At 35.6% G+C, this 24,261-nt stretch overlaps 1 pseudogene; it reads right to left on the reverse strand.

The window, feature by feature from the left end:
* Positions 1-15,092: 15,092 nt before the first annotated feature.
* Positions 15,093-24,261, reverse strand: part of LOC105535375 — a 58,917-nt pseudogene continuing 49,748 nt past the window's right edge.

Here is a 24,261-nt window from a genome sequence, read left to right on the forward strand (position 1 = left end):
CATGTGTCATTTTCTATGGAACTCTCTGTTTTTCTTTTAAATTTCTGCTTAACGGAAGTTGTTGCTTTATTACATATTTTATAGGTATAAATAAATGTTACATCTTCACTCTGAATTACAGTTACAGCTCACAAATTTTCTCTCTTTAAGTTTTTAGCAACTATTTTGGGGGCTAATTACTACTTTAGTGTCAAAATCAGGTCCCTTTATTTTTTATTTTAGTCTTCCTATAATATTTTGGCTCTTTTTTCAATGTTCAGCTTTCAGGAATCATTATGTTTTAGGTGTGTTTCTTGCATACAACATAAAGACAAATACACATTTCTGGCCATATTGGAACTGTTTTAATAAATGAGTTAAACTCACCTAGATTTGTTTAAATGTAAATTTGTTTGGTCTTAATTCTGGGATACTTTTGTGATCCCTTCCTTCGTTGCATCCTTTGTTCGTTTGTTTTATTGTTTCCTTCTCTTTTTTAGTTTGCTTTTTTGCTTTCATTTGATACCCAGTAGCACCCATATTATTAAATGCATTTGTCCATCTGGTAAATTAAAATCTAGTATTAATAATCACATAACAAGAGGTTTCAAGAACAGGAGAAAATTTGCTTAGAGTACTGAAATTTTATAATATGCCACAGAAGATGTTATATAAATCCCACATCATGTTAATTATCTATCCATTTTCTAGTCACAGTTTAAAAATACATTTCTAATATACTTCCTGTGCTTTTAAGAAGTGTAATTAATATTTCAGATAATTTAACCTTAAAATCAAATGTGATTTGACCTCTATGTCTTTATTTTCTGCCTCCAATACGTATGTGAAGGTAAGTCCAGCAGCATTAGGTCAGGTGTGCAGACAAGGATCTCATTATGTTTCCTAGTAAGTAGCATCATGGCCTCCAAGGAACATAATGCTTCAGTACAGTTTCTATCACATAGAAAAAGCAAATCTTGGATCTAATTTTTCCCATTATATTATGTCTAGAAGAATAGCTTAAATTATCTATGAGATACAAAAGCCAGTATAATTTTATATAAATGAGGAAAATGTTTATTGTTTTAATTCCTCATCCCAGTACCTCCAATGCCAGAGCCATGTAATCATTCTTCCAACTGCCAGAGATGGAACATTATTTACAATTTGACAACTATATCTCCCATATTTGGATTAGAAAGAATAGTTTTGAACTGGAATTTTTAAAATTTGTGTTCATTTTATACCAAGAAAAATTTTGTATAGTATAACCATAAGATATAAAGTATTTTGTTTTATCATCTTTAATGCAGTGATGTATTTATCAAAATTGTATGCAATCCCTATACCATAAGGAAATTTGGTTGGGAATTGTAGCAGACATGGCAATTGTAAAGACTTGGTAGGTCTCAGGGACTTTTCACTTAGCAAAAGAGATGGAATCATTGCAATTCAGGCATCCCAATATGAGGTGATGTATTCCCAAAAGTTATTAACAAACATAGGATTAATACTTTTTAAAAAGTCCTATGTTGAAATGAGACTCAACAACTTTAAATGAGTTAACTGCATTATGAACAGTAATAATAAATATAGAACTAATCCAGATAGTGGTGAAACTTTTCACTGTGGTCATTAAGAGGGAAAAAGTTATGAAATAAAAAAGAAAAAAGAAAAAGTCATTATTAATTGATTCTTTCGGTTTCAAGTCATAATAGCAATTCTGGTCACTTAAGGAATATATAAAGTTTCTTGGAAGCTATAGGGAATCAGCTTCAATAGTAAGGGAAGAAACAGGAAATAACCGATTTTATGATGAGGGCACAGCACTAATATGAGTAAATCCTAAGATACTCACCTTGGAAAATTTCCTCCTCCACCCATATATTTTAAAGGCATATATTTTAAAGGCATAAGCAACATGAAAATTACTAGTAAAGGCTTATAAACTCAAGCTACAGTCTGCAATTTTGGAATTCACTTAAAAATCAATACTTCAGTGAGTTGATGTTAGTGATTTTTCTTGTATACCACCCATTCTAGATCTCAGATTGGTCAAGGAATCTTATTTGTTCTAGGGATCCAAATTTCCCCCTAGAGACAGGAGCCCTTCATTAATGAGCCTCCATGAGACCCCATGCAATAGTCTTCTGCTTACCTTTACTATTGGGAATGTATGACCAGGATATACTTCACTATTATTTATAATTTTTTATTTTTTTGAGTCAGAGTCTTGCTCTCTCACCCAGGCTGGAGTGCAGTGGTGCATTCACGGCTCACTGCAACCTCTGCCTCCCGGGTTCAAGTGATTCTCCTGCATCAGCCTCCCGAGAAGCTGGGATTACAGGTGCATGCCATCACATCTGGCTAATGTCTGTATTTTTAGTAGAGACTGGATTTCACCATGTTGGCCAGACTGGTCTTGAACTCCTGACCTCAGGTGTTCCACCCACCTCTGCCTCCCAAAGTGCTGGGATTATAAGCATGAGCAAATGCACCTGACCTATTTGTAAAATTTTAAGAAGTTCCGCCCAACTTAAATGATAAGAAACAGTGGAAATAAGGAATGAAAAATATAGGAAAGGAGAAAACCAACTTGTAATTATTTTCTAATAATCTGTTTGCAGTTTATGCTGCTATGTAATATTATATAGTGATTTTACTTTTTTTTTAAAGAAGACTTACTCTTTTAGGACAATCTATTCCAACAGCTATGATACAAAATCTTAATTATTCCGTTATAATGAACAGTTTGTAGTGTTTATAGGCTTTGTTTTTTTTTTTACATAGTCCATTAATTTATCTCTGTTTTGTGGAAATCAACATTATATTGCTTAAGTTACTGTAACTCCATAGGTCCTCACACTATCTATTGGTGGGTTCAAATATTATTCTTTTTATTTCTAAAAATTGTGTTTAGTTTTTACATATATGGTACTTTACTTGAAATTTTAAATCTTTTCATACAATTTAAAATAAACATCCACAAATCTATCATTTAGATTTTGATCTGAGTTCAATTTCATCAAACTTCATATATATCAGTTCTATTTTTTAAGTACATTGGCATATTGAGAAGATTTGGAGCTCTCATTCACAAGCATATACAAATGAACATTTATTTGTTATATATATTCCTTGAATTGGTCTTTATAAACTTCAAAATTTTCTTCAAAAAGTTGATTTTGTCAAAGCTAATTTCATATTTTTTGCTTCATTGTTTCCTATCATATTGCCTACCCTGATCATTTAGAAATGAATGAAATAGATAAGTATTCCTTATATCAATGTTTATTACATGTTGTCACCATATGGAACATTTTATTAATTAGTAGCATACTTCAGTATTATAAGAAAGATTGTTAGTAATCTCTTTTCTAGGTTTAAAAATCAACCTAACTTTTCATTTTTTAAGGGACACATTTCTTAACCCTAATGGATTAACTAGCTGACCTCTCAAGTTGCCTTTCAATGTTAATAATTAATTGTAGCTTGGAAAATGCTCATGTGTAATAAGAAATACAGTCTACAAAATTAATTATTGGATAATGTGTATAAGTTGCATAAAAGCAACAGAATATAAAGTTTATACACAAGAGAGTTACACAGATGCACACACAAGCATGTGTGCTTCTGTGCATACCACACACGATTCTGCAAAGGAAGGATAAGAAGAAAATGAAGAGAAATATGAAAAGTATTTTAACTTACATGTCAAAATAATTTTTTTTTCTAATAACATCTATTCTCAAAATATCCTTATTGTGTGGACCTCGAAAATTTGAGACAGGTTTTGGTTACTTTAGAAAGTTTATTTTGTCAAGGTTGAGGATGTGTACCTGTGACACAGTCTCAGGAGGTCCTGATGACATGTGTCCAAGGTGGTCAGAGTGCAGTTTGATTTTATACATTATAGGGAGACATGAGACATCAATCAATATGTAAAATGAACATTTGTTTGGCCTTGAAAGGCAGGAAAACTCGAAGCAAAAGCCAGACAAATGCAAGTAACTCAGAAGTGGGGAGGTCCCAGATAGGTGAGAGACAAATGGCTGTACTCTTTTGAGTTTCTGATTAGCCTTTCCAAAGAAGGTAATCAGATGTAAATTCGTCTCAATGAACAGAGGGATGACTTTAAATAAAATGGGACACAGGTTTGTCCTAAATAATTTCCAGGTTGAATTTTCCCTTTAATTTAATGATTTTGAGGGCCCAAGATTTTTCTTTTCACAAATGTGTATCTCTTTACTTGTCGATACCACCAAATAAACTCCATGCCATTGTAGCTTGCTTTGGTGAATAAGCACAAACAGACTTATTTGGATTCAGGAGTCAGATGCAACTGGATTCCAGCCTTTGCTGTACAACTTATTAGCTGTATGTCCTTAGCTTCTCTGGCACATATGTGTAGTGCCTGGCTCCCGAGATTACCAAGAGCAGAAAGAGAAATTATGAGAGCTAATTGCTTAGCACAGAACCTGCCCAAGGTAGTTAATGGATTTTGCGTCCATAATGCCTGGCAGCTTAATGTGTCTAGGATATTGATTGGTTGTCTTCAGTTTCACTCTTGGTTTCATTTCCTCAAGCCCCAAAAGGGTGGCACAAAAGAGACACATTCTGAACTCAGAGTGCTGAAGAAGAAATGAATTGAAAGCACAGGAAAACATGGAAAAACACATTGTTCTTGTAAACCAGAAATATAATTCTAAACTCCCAACTGACTGAACATGAAACCTCCTTTGCAGAAATTATAACCGAGGGAATTTTGACAGAGATATCTGACATGGCTGACTCCATCTTGCCTCTAGATTCACAGGCTGGCTGTCTTTGCTCATTCCTGAGCATGAGCTAAACTAGCTTTGTGGAAAAAAAAAAAAAGTTTGTAGTTTAAATAGTAGCCCTTCCTCAAACCTAAACTGTTCTTGTAAAACCCATAAAAGACCACCAGGTTAGGATGAGAGGGCCTGGAATTTTAGATAATTATCTAAATTATTCTTGAGGTCATAAGATTGTTAACTTCCCCAATTACTCTTGAAGATAACATCTATTATTGTATAGATAATACTATTGTAAAACCTAAGATTAGCCTTTTGAGATGTCTTTTCATGTTTTTGCGTTTCTGACAACCAGATGGCTCCATGTGGTCTGCTGTGGTCCACACCCAGGAAGTGACTCAGCACAAGAGAACAGCTTCCACATCCTATGATGGTCATTTCAAAACCAACTAATTAGTACTCCCAACTCACTGGCCCCCTGCCCACCAAATTATCCTTAAAAACTCCAGGCCCCAAATTCTCGAGGAGACTGATTTGAATAATAATAAAACTTGTGTCTCCTGTGTAGGCAGCTCTGAATGAATTAAACTTTATCTCTTGCAAACCAAAAAGTATCTGAGACAAGTCTCAATCAATTTAGAAAGTTTATTTTTGCAACTTTAAGGATGCACTGTGACACAGCCCCAGAAGCTGCTGATGACATATGCCCAAGGTCATCAAGGTACAGCTTGCTTTTATACATTTTAAGGACACATAATACATCAATCAGTACATGTAATATTTACAATGACAGAACAACTTGAAGTGCTGGCTTCCAAGTCATAGGTAAATTTAAACATATTTTGATTGGCAATTGGTTGAAACAGTTATTATGTATAGAAAGAAATGTCTGGGTTATGATAAAAGGTTGTGGAGACCTAGGTTTTATTATGCAAACAAGTCTCTAAGTAGCAGGCTTTTTAGAGAGAATAGACTGTGTTTCTCATCAGATTTGAGGTCTGTGTTGATTTTAATGCTGGAGGGTTATAATAAGGCATATCCAAACTCTACTTCCTGTCATGGTCTGAACTAGTTTTTCAGGTTAAATGTTAGGGTGACCTGGCTGAGGAGGGAATCCATCCAGATGGTTGTGGGCTGCCTTTAGAATTTTATTTTTGGTGTACACTCTATTGCAATTCTACTGTCTCGAGAAATTGGCTCTGTCTAGGCAGCAGGCGAGGAGAACCCACCGGGCAGTTACAAACAGACCCCCACCCTGTGGCAAGGGAAACCTGAAAAATTGAATTCCCAACCAAGACAGGAAGAGAGGTCAGGCATGCCTCATTATACCACCTTCCTTTTGGAATTTAGGCACAACTGACCAACATTAACATTAAAATAGAGATCATAAGACTGAAAAAACAGATACTTTCTAACAATAAGCCACCAAAATCAAACCTGATTCTTGTGTAGCATTATAAGATAAATAGCAGATCTTGAAGGAAATCAAAATATATTTTGAAATGGCCCTTCAAAGACATATTTTGTGGAAGAAATTTGCATCTGTAGAGAATTTCCTTACTTTTCTAGGTCTTTCCCAGATCTAAGAGAGATTAAATGAAAGTCTGATACCTTTAAGATTAGAAAAGAGACATTTACCATATTATCTAAGGCTGCTACATGGAGGTTTCATCTACTTAGCAAGAACCTTGGCTTTCACAACCTTCCTTATCTTCTACTATTATTCACTTATTCACTTCACGTCTTTAGACAGAGCTTAACTCTTTCAACAAATTACCAATCACAAAATCTTCGAATTCACCTATGACCTGTAAACCCTGCATCGAGATGTCCTGCCTTTCCAGATTGAACTAACGTATACCTCTATTTAATGTGAATGCTGGTTCATTGTGCCTAACTCCAAAAGGGATGTATTGATTTATGTCTTTGCCTGTAACGTTTGACTCCCTAAAATGTCTGAAAAAAAACTATAACCCAATGACCTTGGGCACACATTCTCAGGACTTCCTGAGACTAGTTCTTGGGACATGGTAACTCATATTGGCTTATAATAAACCTCTTTAAATATTTCACACAGTCTGACTTTTTCCTCAACATTCCTCCAAGTCTCCCTAAATACACTGATGTCTCTGTCCTTGGTAGCCCTCCCACCTGCTAATTCCCACATTGGTCATCACAGTAATGCTTAGGTTTATTAAAAGGTGTCAACTCAGTGGAATATTTCTGACCAATGTCTACCTTTCTACTATATATTAAATGTGCTTTTTTAGAGTTATCGTGGATTCTTAGGCAGAGCATGGGTGAGGTACACATGCAGGTATACAAAAAGATTACCTACAATAGTCCTGCTGGACTTCCACTCTGACTAATGTTTCACCATTAAATTCAGCCTTTTGAAGCAACCCATATCTTCCTAAAATAGTTTCTGCACTGTGTTCTAGCCAATCGCATGCCAGCACTGAAACCATCCCCACAGGGTTGACAAGAATTGCATGCTGGGTTCTGGCCAGAGGTATAGTTATAATTAAGCATTAGTCAGGCTGAACTTTGGCGGATTTCCTTGTTGCTAAAAGTCACATAGCAACAGATAACTGACCATTGCCATCCTAATTGTTCCTATAAATAAAATTTCTGACACTAAGGTCATAAGACTGTTAAAGAATTGATTTTCATCTTCATTGTTCCTAAAGACAGGATGTCTGACATTAGAATCAAAACAAAGGCTTTTGTGTGAGGATTGCTTAAGATGTTTCTCAGACCCTGAATTGCAGCAATCACTTTGAAGACCTCTCTAGAGGGATGGGATTAGCATGAGAACACAGCTTCTGCATCTCTCTATCCTGTGAACTCACCCTGCACTCTTCCTTCTACTAATCAATGATCTCTACACTTCAGCCTACTCCCAAACCCTTAGAAATCCTAACTCTAAATTCCTTGGGGAGATGGATTTGAGGTTTCCTCCCATCTCCTAGTTTGGTGATCCTACAATTACACCTCTTTCTCTTCTGTAACCCAGTGTCTCAGCTTATTGACTTGCTGTGTGCAACATGAAATGAACCTATTATGGTTAAAATATTATCAGTTAATTATGGACCCACTCTAAATCTCATACCTAGGAATGAGGTCTGGGGAAACGGATTTAAAAATAGGTAAATTCAAAACCAGGGTCGCTGGTTGATAGTGAGAAGTCTAGTAGAGTCAAAAGTAGGAAGGTGAAGAACTCAGACAACCCACTGAGATCCCTGATAATTATGAACAGCTGCCCTGCTTTTTATTGCTTCCACTTTAAAGCAGCTCTGAGAATCAACTCTTCTTTACCTGGTCACACCATCCTTTTTGTTTTAGAGGCAACAGGGAAAAAATGGTTCACTGCATGGTGTCTGGGATTGTCTTAGACAACAGTTCCAAGGTAGAATATTCATATTAATTGAACAGTGGGATCTGAAAGAAATTACCTGATGTGATGCTGTCTTCTCCTCCTACAATCATGTGATGTGGTGATTAAGGGAGTTGCTGAAGTAGTGTAGAGCAAAAAAGGCTAGCCCATAAAAAGCCTTCAGCAAGTGGGACACATGTTTACCCTTTAATTGTAGTCCCATTTTCAAGAATTTCCTCAATTCGTTAGCCTTCTTCCAAAATCCTTTATTGGAAAAATTAAGGCATTCTCACTTTATGTATTTTCATGAAAAGATCACATGCAACATTCTCATTCATTCCTTCATTCATTTATACTTGAAGATTTTGAATAGCAAATGGGGAACTAGTCCCCTAATTATCACAAAGTTTTATTTAGTTCTTTCTCTGTAGTATCTACTTACCACTTGAGAGTATTTATCATTCAATGCCCCTTTTGTAAAGTTACTTTCCCAATCCTTGATGTCCTGTCTCTTGGGCAGAAACCTCCGATTGCTATTTAAGATTCTCTCAGGGAATTAGGATGGCAACATGAATTAGCACTAAGTACTCCCTGATCTTTGCAGATTGATAACTCAGAAAACCTCCAGGGACAGCAAGTCCCATCTCACTGTACCCTGAACTTATTTGGCCCTGGTCCCTTAATTGATAACGCTCCTCCATATTGAGTGAGGCTAATGGAATACACCATATAATCAGCCAACTTCTCTCAACATCTTGAGGTGTGTAGGCAGTAGACATGAGCATTGCAAGTTACAGATGAATCACAACAAATACCCAACACCAGATTCACGACACAAGCTTGAGAAGGGTGTTTTGTAGCCACAGCAGATAAGCTTGCATTAGACGGATTCAGCTTAAAAACAAAACCCTAAATGTAACCGGATCTTGCTGCCATCTGCCTCATTCCCTCACATACTCACCACCACCCTGAATAGCATTTCTGAGAATTCCTAGCAGGAGTGGCACTCATTATGGGGACACCTTTGTTTGTGGGCACAAGTAAGCAAGCTGGTAGAAATAGCTCGTAGCCGAATGGGAGACATTCTCAAAGGGGACAAGAAAGAATAATAAATGAGTTATAAATGAAGTTTTATATGCTATTGACAGGAGAAGTGATGTGAACACTTTGTGCTGAGAAGCCCCTCAGGCAAGAAGTGCTGCCTCATATGGCCCAAGAAATCTATGAAATCCTGGGGAAAGAACTATGCCCAACCAGACAGCATTGCATATCTAAAGGCAGGACAGATTGCAACATACATTTTTTCCATTTTAAAGTTGAGATATAATTCACATACCATAAAATTAAGTATTTTTAATCATACGTTTCAGTGAATGTAGTATGTTCACAAGATTACATAGCTATTACCAAACACCAGAACATTTTTATCAACCCTAAAAGAAACTCCACACCCTTAGGTACTCACTGGCAAATACTAATGTGTTTTCTACTGCTAAGGATTTGCTTATTCTGGACATTAATATAGTTGAATTCACATAATTTGTGACTTTTTGTTTCTGGCTGTTTTATTTAGCACAATATTTTTAAAGTTCATCCATATTATCTGTTTCCATCTCTGTTATGGCTCAATAATATTTTGCCTCATGGATATAGAATTTTGTTTATCCATTCATTAGTTGACAGATATCTGGGTTATTTCCACTTTTTGACTATTATCAATAATGCTGCTATAAATATTTGTGCACAAGTTTTTGTGTTAGCATATAATTTTTTAGTGTTGCTTCACCCTCCTTTTCTGGTGCCACAGTCTTTGCATATACTGAAGGCATTTAATTTAGTTTAGTTGCTTCTGATTACTATTCCTCACATTTTCTGATTATATAGTATTAAGAGACACATGACCCATGCCATGTCAATCTGAGTCTTCACTGGAATTTTCTGAAGGACTACTCATAAAGACTGGGCTTACCAAACTTGTGGAATATGAATCTGAAACTACGTAGTAACCACGTTTTCAACTGAATGGAGAAATCTGATCCAACAAATGAAAATCAAAGTTAATTCAAATTTTATGATTGTTCAATTTGATTGCCTAAATTCAGTCACATCTGACTAGACTTCCTAATTACGTGTGTCAGTAATTTTCGTCTTGGTTGGTATTACAAGGAGAAGAAGAAAGTCCATGAAACATTGCTATTGTATAAACCTAAAAATGCCAGAATGTCTTGAATGAGCATGGTATGTCAAAGACCACAAGGAGATCTTTCATGGGACATTTTTCTGTATTACACCTGTTACACATAACTGTACTGGGCAAACACAGGTAAGCTGGTAAGAATAATCGTAAGGTGGTTCATATTCAAATAAGGAACACACAATTAGGTTTAGTCAGTCCCAAGTATCAATGTAAAGTAGGGCCAGGCACAGTGGCTCATGCCTGTAATCCCAACATTTTGGGAGGCCTAAGCAGGTAGATCGCTTGAGCTCAGGAGAATGAGACCAGCTGGGGCAACACAGCAAACCCCTGTCTCTACTAAAAATACAAAACGTAGCCGGGTGTGGTGGTGTGAGCCTGTGGTACCACCTACTCAGTAGGCTGAGATGGGAGGATTGCTTAAGTCTCAGAGGTAGAGGGTGCAATGAGCCGTGATTGTGCCACTGCACTCCAGCTTGAGTGACAGGGTGAGACCCAGTCTCAAAAAAAAGGAAAACAAAAACAAAGTAATAATGAAATGCAGAACTAAAACTTCATCATATGACTGTCTTTTTTTAACATAGATGTCTTCATTCTCATAAGCTCTTAGATGTGCTGTTTAAAAAGAAAATCTGTATTAAACTCTTACTATACAGAAAAATTAGACATAGATCTAAAATATCTCTGATATTTGTCTTTTTAATACTTAACAATTGAGGAATACAGACTGTATTCTTAGTGAATGCATTAAAAAGAAAAAAGAATCCATCATGATAACACTTATGATAGTTCAAAAGAGAAGAAAGAATGAGAAAAATCATAGTAAAAGCAGACCATGGAACAGAGACCACAAGGTCAAACTTTCACACAATACCAACGTATAGCTTCAGAAATATTTAAGAGATTGAATTTTAAGGGATTGGATTGGAATTTTATAATTAGTTATGAAAAAGACATCTAGAATATTGAGAAAGGTACTCTAAGGGGTGACAAAGAACTAGTTTTATGATTGAAAGTGCTTATAAAGCATCAGGCAAAAACAGTGAAGATCAACTTACTGGGGAATTAACCCAGTAGAATTTGCAAATTTCAAGAATGAAAGAAAAATATGTCCAAGTGAAGTGATAAGGTTATTGGGAGGTTGGCAAGTAGCCTAGAATGTGTGTTACAAATGAGTTTATCAGGATAAGAAGAATAAGTGTGGAAGAAGGAGAAAAATATAGCACAGATGTCAGAACTTGAGCAGATTAAGCATATCCCCATTAAGGGAGAGTCAGGATACTCTAATACCTCATCAAGCAAGGATTCACTGTGCTCTACAGACTAAGTATATTATTTGTACAGGAAAGAGGGTAAGGGTGAACCAGTGCATAGGTCCGAAAAAGTTAATGTGGCTGCCTCCTCCTAACTGGCGTGAACTCAAGAAGTAAAAATAGATGTAAATTCTTGTGAGTAACTATGAATGAACATTTATTGTGTTATATTTTCCAACTCTAGCCACTGAGAAAATCTGTTAAGAGTAATATTCCCCAAACAATGAAACGGCTAGCTTCTAGATTTTGGTTTTCCAGCATTAACTTCCACTAAAATGAACCTCAACTCCTTGGAAAATTTTTAAATTCCAGATTTGGAGCAGGAGAAGCACAATATAATCCTGAATTTTAGAATGAAGAAATATAATTTGGTACCAAACATAAGAAATAAGTTCAAAGAATGATTTGAGACTTGTCAACAAGACACAAAATCCGGTTAAAGGAGGTTTTCACTGGCAAAATCTGGAATAATTTGAGCAGGAAAATAAATAACAATAATGAACAATAATGATAGATTATAACACACAGAAAAATAAGAAACTATGAGTCTATACTGATAAGAATAAATCAATACATTGTGATTTTCATGTGGAAGATATTTACGCAGTTTCACAATGCCTTAACATTACATTCTAATTACTTACAAAAGAAAAGAGAATGGTTTTATGGTGGAGATGTCTGGTAGGTACTAATAAATCAAATAACTGACACTAACATAGGGCAAAAATATTTGGTGCTACCTGAGGGTAGGCAATGAGAGCACAGTGGCGCGTCTCTAATGTTCCTGCCAAGTATTCCAAACCCAATTAAACCACGAGGAAACGTCATACAAAGCCAACATAATGGGCACTGCCTAATAAAGTTGGTCTGTAGTTTTCAAAATTGGTAAGTCCACAAAAGTAAAGTCTGGGAAACTTTCAGATTGAAGAACACTACAAACATGACAACTAAATGCACCAGTTTTTTTCTAAACTGGGTAATTATGCTATAGCAGGTATTATTGTACAGTTTTTGTTTGTTTACTTGTGACAGGGTCACCCTGTCAACCCAGGCTTGATCAAGGTTCACCATAGCTTTGACCTCCTGGGCTCAAGGGATCCTCCTGTCTCAGTCTACCAAGTAGTTGGGCATACAGGTGTACCATCACATCTAGTTAATTTATTTTTATTTTTTGTAGAGATGGGGTCTTGCTATGTTGCCCAGGCTGGTCCCACACTCTTGGACTCAAGCAATCCTCCTGCCTCAGCCTCCCAAACTGATGGGATTCCAGGTGTGAGCCACCATGCCCAGCCTGAATCCTGAAAGTGTTCTGAAGGTTAGATGAGACTAATGTATCAATGTCAGTTTCCTGAGTTTGATGGCTTAGTTGTGTTATTTAAGAGAATATCCCTGTTTTTGGAAAAGATATCTAAGTGTTTGGGAGTGATTTTGCATCAGTCAGAGTTCTCCAGAGAAACAGAATCACTAGAATTAACTGGGAGATACATAGTAGAATTTGTTTCTCAGGGAAATCTGATTTTGCTCTAAGGCCTTCCGATTAGATGAAGTCCAAGAAGATTAAAGAGAATAATTGCCTTTATGTAAAGGCAAGTGACTGCAGGTATGAGCCACATCTAAAAACTACCTTCGTCACAATACCCCTGCTAATTTGCATGCTTTCCCTACATTGTGAACTCTCTCATGAGTCAAATTGACAAATGTGCTCCTTTCATCCTTTTGTAATATCCCTGTATTATTGAATATTTTATATTATGGGATGACTGGCATTTATCTCTAATACATTCTGTGCTTCTTATGGGAGCTAATGCTTAATCTTTCAAGTATGTACCCCAAGCACAGCATCAGACACAAAGGAACTGTTTTGAATAATTATGAAATAAATGGATGTTTATAGATACGTGCAAAATAGTCTGTAAATGCCTGTACATGTCTTGGTCAGTAATTAAATTTTCATAATTTCATTTTAAATGTGCATAAAAGTATTAAATATTATCAAGACATGGTTGTTGAACTAAGAAATCATAATTTCAGGACACTGAGTTGCATAGTCATTTTGGGTTAGTAAGTTTTGCTTAAGTCAGGGATATGCAATTAAATGATTAATAACATAATATTGAACTAAGTTGTTAAACATCAGTTTGGAGATATAAATCAGCAGTAACTGGGTTACTTCAAATCATCATATAAAAACTCATATGAACAGTACACATTGTCATCATTTTACAATATTTCTATGAGACAAGGTGATTAGAAATGCTGTTCTAGACATTTTTGTGTGTTATGGATATTACACATTAATAATTTTATCAATATTATGGCTATAAGGGTTAAATAGTTTAGTTGTAATATTGTTTGGTTGCCTTACAACTTGCATATCCTTAGGGTTAAATCAACATAATCTTAACATCATTGCCTAATCACTCTTGCAGTTTTTTTCATTACACTTTTGTTATGTTTCAATAATGATTTCAATCTTTTATATCTAATTTTATAATACACTTGCAAGGTAGTTATTTCTGTTAATTATTTTTAGATGAACTGATTGATTGTCACAGAAGTTAATTAGTTGCCTTAACTTCTAATTATTGCTATTGCTGCAGCCAGGAATAGAATTCATGCCTGTAAAACTGCAATCCAGTCTATTTCCTGGACACCACACTTTGATTTTGTCTTTGTTTTACCCATAAAATGGATTTACCTACATTAAAAAATTGTATAAAGTAGTTTACTGATAAAGACGTGAGAATTATAGAAATAAAACACAAAAGATTATGACAGATTCTTATTTTAAAGAAATCGAGGCTTAATGCCAAATATGTTAGCCCATAACCCACACTATTTTGTAATCGTTAAATATGATGTTGAATTGATTATTTACCTATTGCCTCTCAGCAACAGTTCCACCCTGAATTCTCTGCTCTCTCAGGCTAGGAATGGAGTTCGAGTACTCTCTTCTCAGACTATTTTGCTAGTTAGTGTGCTGAGGTTCTGTCCTCACAAAGCATTGTTCAGACATTTGAAGGCAAGGAGAGGGTAGAAAAGGTCTTATTTCTTCTTGGTTTTAGGTCTGTCAGCATTTCCCTAGCTTCCGGGTTTGTTTGGTGTTTTTTCACTCTGTGTTTTGCACTTCAATGTTCAGATATGTTGAACAGAGAGACCCTGGTGTGAGCAGTGTGAGCCAGCTCTGTCTCTTCAGTGGGCTGAATCCAGGACATAGGTCAATGGGACCCTTTCTCCAACCACTAATACTTGGTGACCTCATTTTTTCGATTTGTTGCTACTCAGTGAATAGTGGCTGCTTACTGTTTTAATCATCTATCTTGATTTCTGCTTTCAAACAAAAGTCTAACCAATTCCCTGTATTCCAGTCACTAAAAGGCAAAGAACTGAGATTATCTTGTACTAATACAATAATTTGACCAGAAATATTTCATTTGAAATCTGAAATCCAGTAATTATTTTGTTTCTTCATAAAGTATTGTATGCAATTTTGTTTTTCTGTTCTCAGGGGAGTAGAATTTAATCAGATGTTGTACTTCTGTTGGATAACCTGTAATGGGACAAGCTTAGTGACTCCTCACATAATGAAACACACAGCCGTAACAAAACACATAGCTAGAAGCAGCAATAATAGTATCGTTCACCTGGGTTTTACCATACAGGGGGCATACAGTCTGCATTTTGGGTAAGAGGTGACAATCAGAGTTATAGTCTAGGTGGACAGGTGGTGGTGGAGTAGGCGAGGCAGTCAATGATTGATGGTTTATTGGTTTTCAGATGAGTACCACCAGTCAAGGAACTGTAAGAAGAATACACTGACAGAAAGGCCAGTAGACAGGGATAAGGCAACACCCCTCACAGCTTTCTTCAGAGCTGACTTTATCTTCTCACTAACACCCCTGGCTGGTTGCTGTATCATGCTGGCTTCAGCTGGTCTATGCTCCAGAGCTTGTATATCCTGAACTGTCAGTCGACCTAGCTGAACTCCAGCCAGTCTCAGCAGTGGTGAGTGATGCTGAGATTTTCCTAGGATGTACCGAAGTTGTACAAGAAACCCTCCTGCTCAGGCCATGTTAACAAATGGGTAGGTTGCCAGGAAGGGTCTGTAAAGTGGTTTCCACTTGGAAGAAGGGGGATGAATAGAATATTCATCCTTTTCTCTCGGCTAGAAGCCAGCTTCTCGAGCTTCATTTTCAGATAGAAAAGAAGAACCAGGAGTATAATTGATTTCCAAAGCTGCTTCCTTAGGAGACCAGTGCTAGCCAATCTCTGAGACTTGTGAGTGTCCCCCATTATGATTCTCTTTAAGCCACAAAAGTTTTCAGAAAATGAGGCACTGGTTCTAGACAGTTATACTGTTGGAACCGGAGATGTAGCAGAGTAAAGATTTCATCAAACCACCTCCACAAGAAGCTATAGTGGGTGGGATGTGATTCTGCAAGAACCTTGACCACATGCTGAAGAGCAGATCTCACTGCTGTCATTAAACTGTCCTGTGCTACCACCACAAAGATGGATGGCTGGTCAGCAGCCACAGAAACAGTCATGATGTGAGCCTGTGTTCAGCCATAGCTTCCTGTGTGCACTGGCTTTCACTTTACCCACAAACTCATGAGCATGAACGTTTTTGGGAGGAAGGGCATCAAAAGAATGCTCAATCTTAAAAGTAAACTTCCTGCATGGTATCCAAAACTCCAAACTCAATGAACTGGGAGAAAAAGATCTGTTGTGGAGGCACAGGGGAGTCTCAAGGAGGTTAAGAACAAAGTTGACTCGGACGTCGGTGGAAGTGGTATGTGGTAAGGGGGTAAGTTGTCAAATGCCGCATCTCAGGGCAGAACGTGGCTGTGTTGTACAGGTATCTGGGAAGGAGCGCGATCCTCTGGATCTGCGAACCAGGAATGCCATCCCCGCCACCCAACCATGAGAGCTCAAAAGTCAGCGGATTCTGAGGATTCAGAGGTGCCAGTGTGAGTTTCGGACACAAGGACTGGCTCCAGCTGACTGCTTTGAGTATCCCCTCCAGCGCCCACTTTTGCTCACTGACCTCAGACAAGGCGCAGAGAATGTTTTTTTATATATATATATATATATAATGTTTTATATATAAATATATATAACATGTCATATATTTTATTTATATATAACATGCTATATATAGAAATAATATACAACATATATATAACATGCTATGTATATAAATAATACATATGACATGTTATATATATACACACACATACATATTTAAAAATTTTTGAGACAGGGTCTTGCTCTGTCACTCAGGCTGCAGCTCAGTGGCGCAAACTTGGCTCACTGCAACCTCTGCCTCCTGGACTCAAGCAATTTTCATGCCTCAGCCTCCCAAGTAGCTAGGACTACAGGTATGCACAACTACACCTGGCTAATTTTTGTATTTTTAGTAGAGACAGGGTTTGGCCATGTTGGCCAGGCTGGTCTTGAACTCTTGACCCAAGTGATCCGCCCACCTCAACCTCCCAAAATGCTGGGATTACAGGTGTGAGTCATCACACATGGACAGTATTTTATATTATATAGAGTGGGTTTTCTTTTTTCTCAAGCAAAAAGAGATATTTTGACTTTTCGTCATTGAAATGAGGCAAATAATAAAGTATCATAAAGTCACAGTAATATAAATCTCACCAAGCAATTAGTTATGATATTTTAAACATTTCTGGTCATATATTCATCAGTGCTTACATCACAGACTCTAGCTTATCCTGACTGTTTCTTGTGTTGCTGCTGCTGTTCATGCTTTCCCCTCCCAGTTGGACTGCCCTTTGTTTTCATCCTCTTGTACACTTTGACCCTTCTCAAACTCAAAGGAAGTTAGCCTGAGGCCTGAACATGAAGCTTTACCTTTCATATTATACTTTTCAGAAATGTAAAGATATTTTATTACATTTTCCTGATGAGTGACTGTTTCTCCTTTAATTGTATATATTTTGGCATTTATCACAATTTTTATAAAGATGGGGTACAAATTATAACTACAAGACCCATTTAGTCATATATTTTAATTCCTGAAATCACTTCGCTTCACCTTTCATGTATTATTTTGAATAACACAAATATTGCTAAATATGGTAAAAAGCAATGTGGCCTTTTATATCATCAACAACGCTTGCATTCAAAATATAACAGTGTCTTCTACTAAATATAAGTATGAAACCAATCAACCAATTAAAACCAATTTATAACTGAATAATAAATAATTTAAGGTGTTTAACTCAATCATAGTTCAACTTATTTACCTCTTCTATAAATACAACAAAAAGTTGAGTTTATCACAAAATACATTGCTAAATTAAAATTTGGGGATTTCCTTTTCAACATTGAAAAGTTTTAGTAAATTAGAAAACTAATCTAAACCACTTGAAGGTGTTCTATGTCTGTAAACACTAAAGAAAGCCTTATGCAAACTATCACAAGAAAATAGTATTCAAATTTTAAGCAAAATAATACACAATTTTTTTTTTTTTACCAACTAACATTGATTTTAATTTTCTGTTTATAAGGTTTATACTTTCAGCAAAACCCACAGCATATCTTTTTTGGACTACTGTATTTTCTTTTCATCCAGGTAAGTTGCATTTAGCTCTAACTATTTCTAATGTGCTGCCAAGATATTTTAATATTTATTAATTATGTAATATTTAGAAAATGTTTTTCTCCAGAACGAAGACTAAATTTCCCCATTAAGAATATGAACTTCAAAAATATATTTAACTTGTTACTTTTTCTCTTTTTCTCTATATGTAGTTTTTCCCATTTTTCACCCACAGGAAATGTTGATTAAACTTCTAGTATTATTACCTTTGTACATGCAACAGATATTGCTTGTTACTCATCACTTACAGCCTAGGCACTGATATTACAGTGATAAATGAAAGATACTACCCCCATGTTTGGCTTACAAAATTTGGGGAGCTACATAGAAAACATGAATATACAGTTGATCATGTAATTTTAATTGTGATTACTTCAGAGAACACATGCAGAAATTCCTGATGTGGCCAGACGCGGTAGCTCACGCCTGTAAGCCCAGCACTTTGGGAGGCTGAGGTAGGTGGATCACCTGAGTTCAGGAGTTCGAGACAAGCCTGACCAATATGGTGAAATCCCATCTCTACTAAAAATACAAAATCAGGGCTGGTCGCGGTGGCTCACGCCTGTAATCCCAGCACTTTGGGAGGCCGAGGCAGGCGGGTGACGAGGTCAGGAGATCGACACCATCCCGGCAAACATGGTGAAACCCTTTCTGTACTAAAAATACAAAAAAATTAGCCGGGCGAGGTGGCGGGCGCCTGTAGTCCCAGCTACTCGGGAGGCTGAGGCAGGAGAATAGCGGGAACCCGGGAGGCGGAGCTTGCAGTGAGCCGAGATCGCGCCACTGCACTTCAGCCTGGGCAACAGAGCGAAATCACGTCTCAAAACTCCGTTTCTCAAAAACAAAACAAAACAAAAACAAAAATTAGCCAGGCATGGTGGTGTGCACCTGTAATCCCAGCTACTCAGGAGGCTGAGACAGGAGAAACGTTTGAACTTGGGAGGTGGAGGTTGCGGTGAGCCGAGATTGCGCCACTGCACTCCAGAGCGACAGAGTAAGAATCTGTCTGGAAAAAAATAAAAAAGAAAAGAAAAAAACTCCCTTCCCTTGTGTTACATTTCAGGTACCCAAAACATAGTCCATCAATATTTTAAGACAAATGATTTTAAAAGGCAAAGTGCTGTTTGATTCCAAAGAATACAGAACTGAATCTTTTCTATTCAGAAAGAAAAGAAAACATCATCCCCCTATAGAAACAAGACAAATATACAAAATTAAAGAACAGTCTGGGAGATAAATTATATCAAAACAATAGCAAAATGTGAACAAAAGACATTTCCCAAGAATCGGTTCCACATGAATTAGTCTGAAAGTAATTTATCTGGCATTTATAAGATGAAGAGCTCTATTCAAGTTCAAGGGCTGAGGAACTGCTTGTTCCAAAAATTGACATATCTGAGTTGTAATTTGATGGCAGAGAAGAATTTATATGGGTGGAAAGGGCATTTCTGGGCGTATTTCAGGCCGGTGAAATACAAGAAGGGGAAATCAAAGATAAATTGACAAAATAAACTTAAACAATATTACTGCGAGGTAGCAAAGGGATGATTTTTCAGTTTGTTGCTCCTGCTGAAAGTGGCATTTCCTAAGAAGTAAGAATTACCTGTAGAATACAATAAAAATAAGCAGTTTTACATAGCAGTCAATGTTTCTTACAAAAGCATGGGAAGCAAATTTCTTCCATCAGAGAAGCTCTGAAATAAGCAGCAAATGTGAAGATAATTCAGTAAAGAAGAATCAGACCTCTTCCATTTGTATATATGAGGTAATAGAAATAACAGAATATATAGCTAAACTTACAAAAATAACATTTGTAAAGGCCCTGTACTATAAAATCTCAATGGAGATAAAAGGAAAGCTGAAACATTGAAAACAATTGACTCTGATGCAAGCCTAGCAGAGAAGACTAGTGGAGAGATACAAAACAGAGTAAACAAATAATGGGCAGCAAGGAATGTAGCAGAAATTTTCCAAACTACACTTAATTTATAAAACACGTGAAAACTGTTTTTAAGTGTGGATCACATAGGAATTACGCTGTTATTATATCTGATTATGTAAGCTGTTAGTGTCAAACTATTTAATTATGTCTGCTGTATTTCAAATTTGTCATAATCCTCAATGAAAAATAGTGGTTTTATAAAGTCTCAAGTTTTAAAAACACTGACTTTTTAAAGGAGCTATGTACTGAAGCATGTAGATTAAGTAACCGATGCTAAAATATTTCTAGTTAAATAATGTACACAGTAGCGTTTTGAAGAAGAAAATTATACATAACAGAAAGCAGATATATTTTGGGGTAGAAACACACATGTTTATCCCAGATGTTCCATTTTGGAAACTTTTTTGTTTTTGAGCCTTAATATCTTCAAAGAAGAAATATTTAAAATTGGTAATGCATACTTAAAAGTCTGGGGATCATATATAATATTTTGATCTTGAAACATAGAATATGCTGATATTGAAGTACGATATTGAGTATATAGAAAATTCAAAAATTAATAATAGCAAATGGTATTAAGAAGCAACAGAACTCACAGGTTTCTGACTTTTGAACTGACTTACATGAAAGTTAATACTGCTCAAAACAGTATAAAAGAGAATGTGAATTTTATTATTTTAAGCCACTGCTTCTTAAGGACAAATTTGTCTTTTGATACAGTCTCTCAAACAAATGTAGAAATATGATAAATATATAAATAAACAAAACAAACAAATAAATAAAAGCAACAACAAGTTTAGGCTCATTTCTAAGCCTAAAGACAAACTTAAAAATTATTTTCATACAATTTTTGCTAAGCCTTCTAACCTAGTCCTGCTCTTTCATGTGACCTAGGTTATGAACTCAGCAAATATCCAAATTTTTAACTTTTCTCTATTTTTGGAGTATAGTTTTGCTAATGAAACTCAGGGGGGAAAGAGCTTATATTTAAGATATTTATTTGAGATATTTAGATTTTCAAAAATTTTTACAAGACAATTATCATTAAAGGTTATTTTTAAAATATAGCATCTACCTATTGTCAAAGTAGTCTCTCCAGGATTACCTATTGAACTATAAACCGAAAGAAGAAAAAACTTTCAGTCTCCAACACTTAATTTTTATTCCTACAATTTTGCTGTTCCAAAATTTTGCTTGTGTTTATATACTTCTATATTTAAGTCATGTATTATTCACATAGGCCTTAAGGGAAAACTGCTCTATTATCATAAAGGCAAAGTCCATAAAAACTAATTAGAAAATAATTACCAAGAAGACAAAGACATAAGAAATGTTTCAAGCTTTGAAAAATATCCCTTCCATATTAGTCTTCCATTTAGTCTTAGTAAGCTCAGGCTATTATAATAACATACTAGAAGTTGGGTGGCTTAAACAACATTCTTTTTTTTCTCATATTTCTGGACATTGGAAGTTAGAGTGTCAGCAGTGTCAAAGTTCTTGCTGAGGACCCAGTTCTGGTTTAAAAAACTTCTTCTTGTGTCCTCAAATGGCAGAAAGAGTCAGTTTACTCTATGGGTTCCTTTCATAAGGGCATTAATTCCACTCACGAAGACTCCATTCTCATGACCTGATCACTTCCTAAGAACCTCACCTCCAAATACTATCATACTGGGATTAGAGTTTAAACATATGAATTTGGGAAGACAAGGGTACATTCAGTCCACTGCAATTTGGTTATGAGTATGTCCTGGGAAATTCAATATTTAATGTTGATTTACTACAAGATTAAAATTTTAGAGTCATTTCCTCCTTTATATGAAGTGCACTCAAATTTTATTAACTTAGGAATTTGTCTTCCGTAATATTCCATTGAAGAAACAGGTAAGCCCATCATAAAAAAAATCTTCCATTGTACTTTGTAAAGGCACATCCATTTTGATAATAAATTGAACAAGTGTTTTAATTTTAGAATGTTAAATTTGTCTCTATTGCCAAAGACAAGTTATAGTTTAAACATAAGATGATAATATTACCAAAAAAGATTTGATAAACATTTGGACAAAGAGCATACATATAAAATTAAAAATATCATTTCTTAATTTGTGTAACATCCGAAGTAATTATATTTGTTTTGGCACATCAGCAAATTCAGAACTATGGTAGTGCCAAATGTCTGAACATTTTATAAAAAATATATTCTATATAATTAATAATAATATTAATAATACTATTAGTGATACCATATTATTATATATCTTATATAGATACTAAATATAAAATGTCTAAACATTTTATAAAGAATATCCTATACTCAGCCTTAAGCCAAAAAGTGAAAAATAATTTTGGCAGGTTTCAGAGCTTTTTTGTGTCTACTTTTTGTTTGTTTCTGTGTTTTATAAGTAACCAATTTTTACATTTATTTCTGCTTATCTTAGTTATCTTATTTATTCTGATTTACTATTGAGACTATATATCCCTATTTGGTGTAATAATATTTTAATTATTTTAGTTGGAACTGGTAAAAACCTTTTTTTTCCAAATATATTTTTTGATTACTATTTTTTACATGGTATGTATGAGTTTAATATGCATGAGTTTAAGCTTCAAAAGCTACAACAGGGATTTAGCTTAAAATTTCTAACTACGGCTGAGGATGGTGGTTCATGCCTGTAGTCCTAGCACTTTGGGAGGTCAAGGCGGGAGGATCACGAGCTCAGGAGATTGAGACCATCTTGACCAACATGGTGAAACCCCGTCCCTACTAAAATACAAAAAAAACTAGCCAGGTGTGGTGACCCATGCCTGTAATCCCAACTACTTGGGAAGCTGAGGCGGGGAAATCCCTTGAACCCGGGAGGCGGAGGTTGCCGTGGGCTGAGATGTTGCCGTGGGCTGAGATGGTGCCACTGCACTCCAGTCTGGCGACGGAGCAAGACTCCGTCTCAAAAAAAAAAAAAAGAAAGAAAGAAAGAAATTCTAATCATGATATAATATGTAGACATATTGTTTCTACCGTTCTCAGAATTTCCTCCCAGGAATAATGTCTCTTTCCCATTATTAAATTCATATATTATAATCCCTGGTAAATTTTGGTATTATCAGTTCCCTCTATCAAATACATTTTTCTTTGGCTGTTTCAGAAGTATTTTACTTCTGTTATTTAGTGATAGAAATATTTTTAAAAGAGTTCTCTTTATGTCATAAAGCTCTGTATTTTGGCTCATTTTTGTCAAATCATGCTATTGGAAATGCATTACTTCTATGGGCATTCGAATGGATTTCCACATCATGTATATTTTATGATCATTATGTATTTTATGACCATTCTCTTTCATTTCATGTTTTAACATAATCACCTTAGCATTTCATATTTTAATTGAATTAACATTGATATATTTTAATGTTTATTTTTTCAACTTCCAAGGATTTTAAAAAATGTATGTTGCATTTTATCAAAGCTTTTAACCCCATTTTTAAATTGTCTAATTTTTGTATTTTATGATAGACCAAATTTATGTAATCCTTAAATATAATTATTACTTGTATTTCTATGAAAAAAGTTATATGAAAAATTTATCAGCTTTGTAAAGCTTCTGCCCATACACTACTAAGCTATTTTAAACATTTTATTATTTTTTATCTATATGGATAATAAAAACTATCATTTTTTAAAGTGACTACTATATAGCAAGTACTTTCTCAAAAATCAGACAAGGAGTTACACAAATAATTATTAACAGGGCAAGCACTGGTTTGCATTATGAATTAGAGTTGGACAGGTGTGGTGGCTCACATCTGTAATTCCAGCACCTTTCCAGCATGGCTGTAATTCCTAGGCAGGTGGATTGGGGCAACATGGTGAAACCCTATCTTTAAAAAAAGAAAAAATTTACCAGGGCATGGTGGCGTGTGCCTGTAGTCGCCGCCACCCTGGGAGGCTGAGGTGAAAGGATCACTTGAGCCCAGGAGGTCAAGGCTGTAGTGGGCTGTGATTGCACCATCGCACTCCAGCCTAGACAACAGAGCAAGACTCTGTCTCAAAAAAAAAAAAAAA

The sequence above is a fragment of the Mandrillus leucophaeus genome, unplaced genomic scaffold (genome assembly GCF_000951045.1).
Source record: "Mandrillus leucophaeus isolate KB7577 unplaced genomic scaffold, Mleu.le_1.0 Scaffold1450, whole genome shotgun sequence".
Taxonomy (NCBI): domain Eukaryota; kingdom Metazoa; phylum Chordata; class Mammalia; order Primates; family Cercopithecidae; genus Mandrillus; species Mandrillus leucophaeus.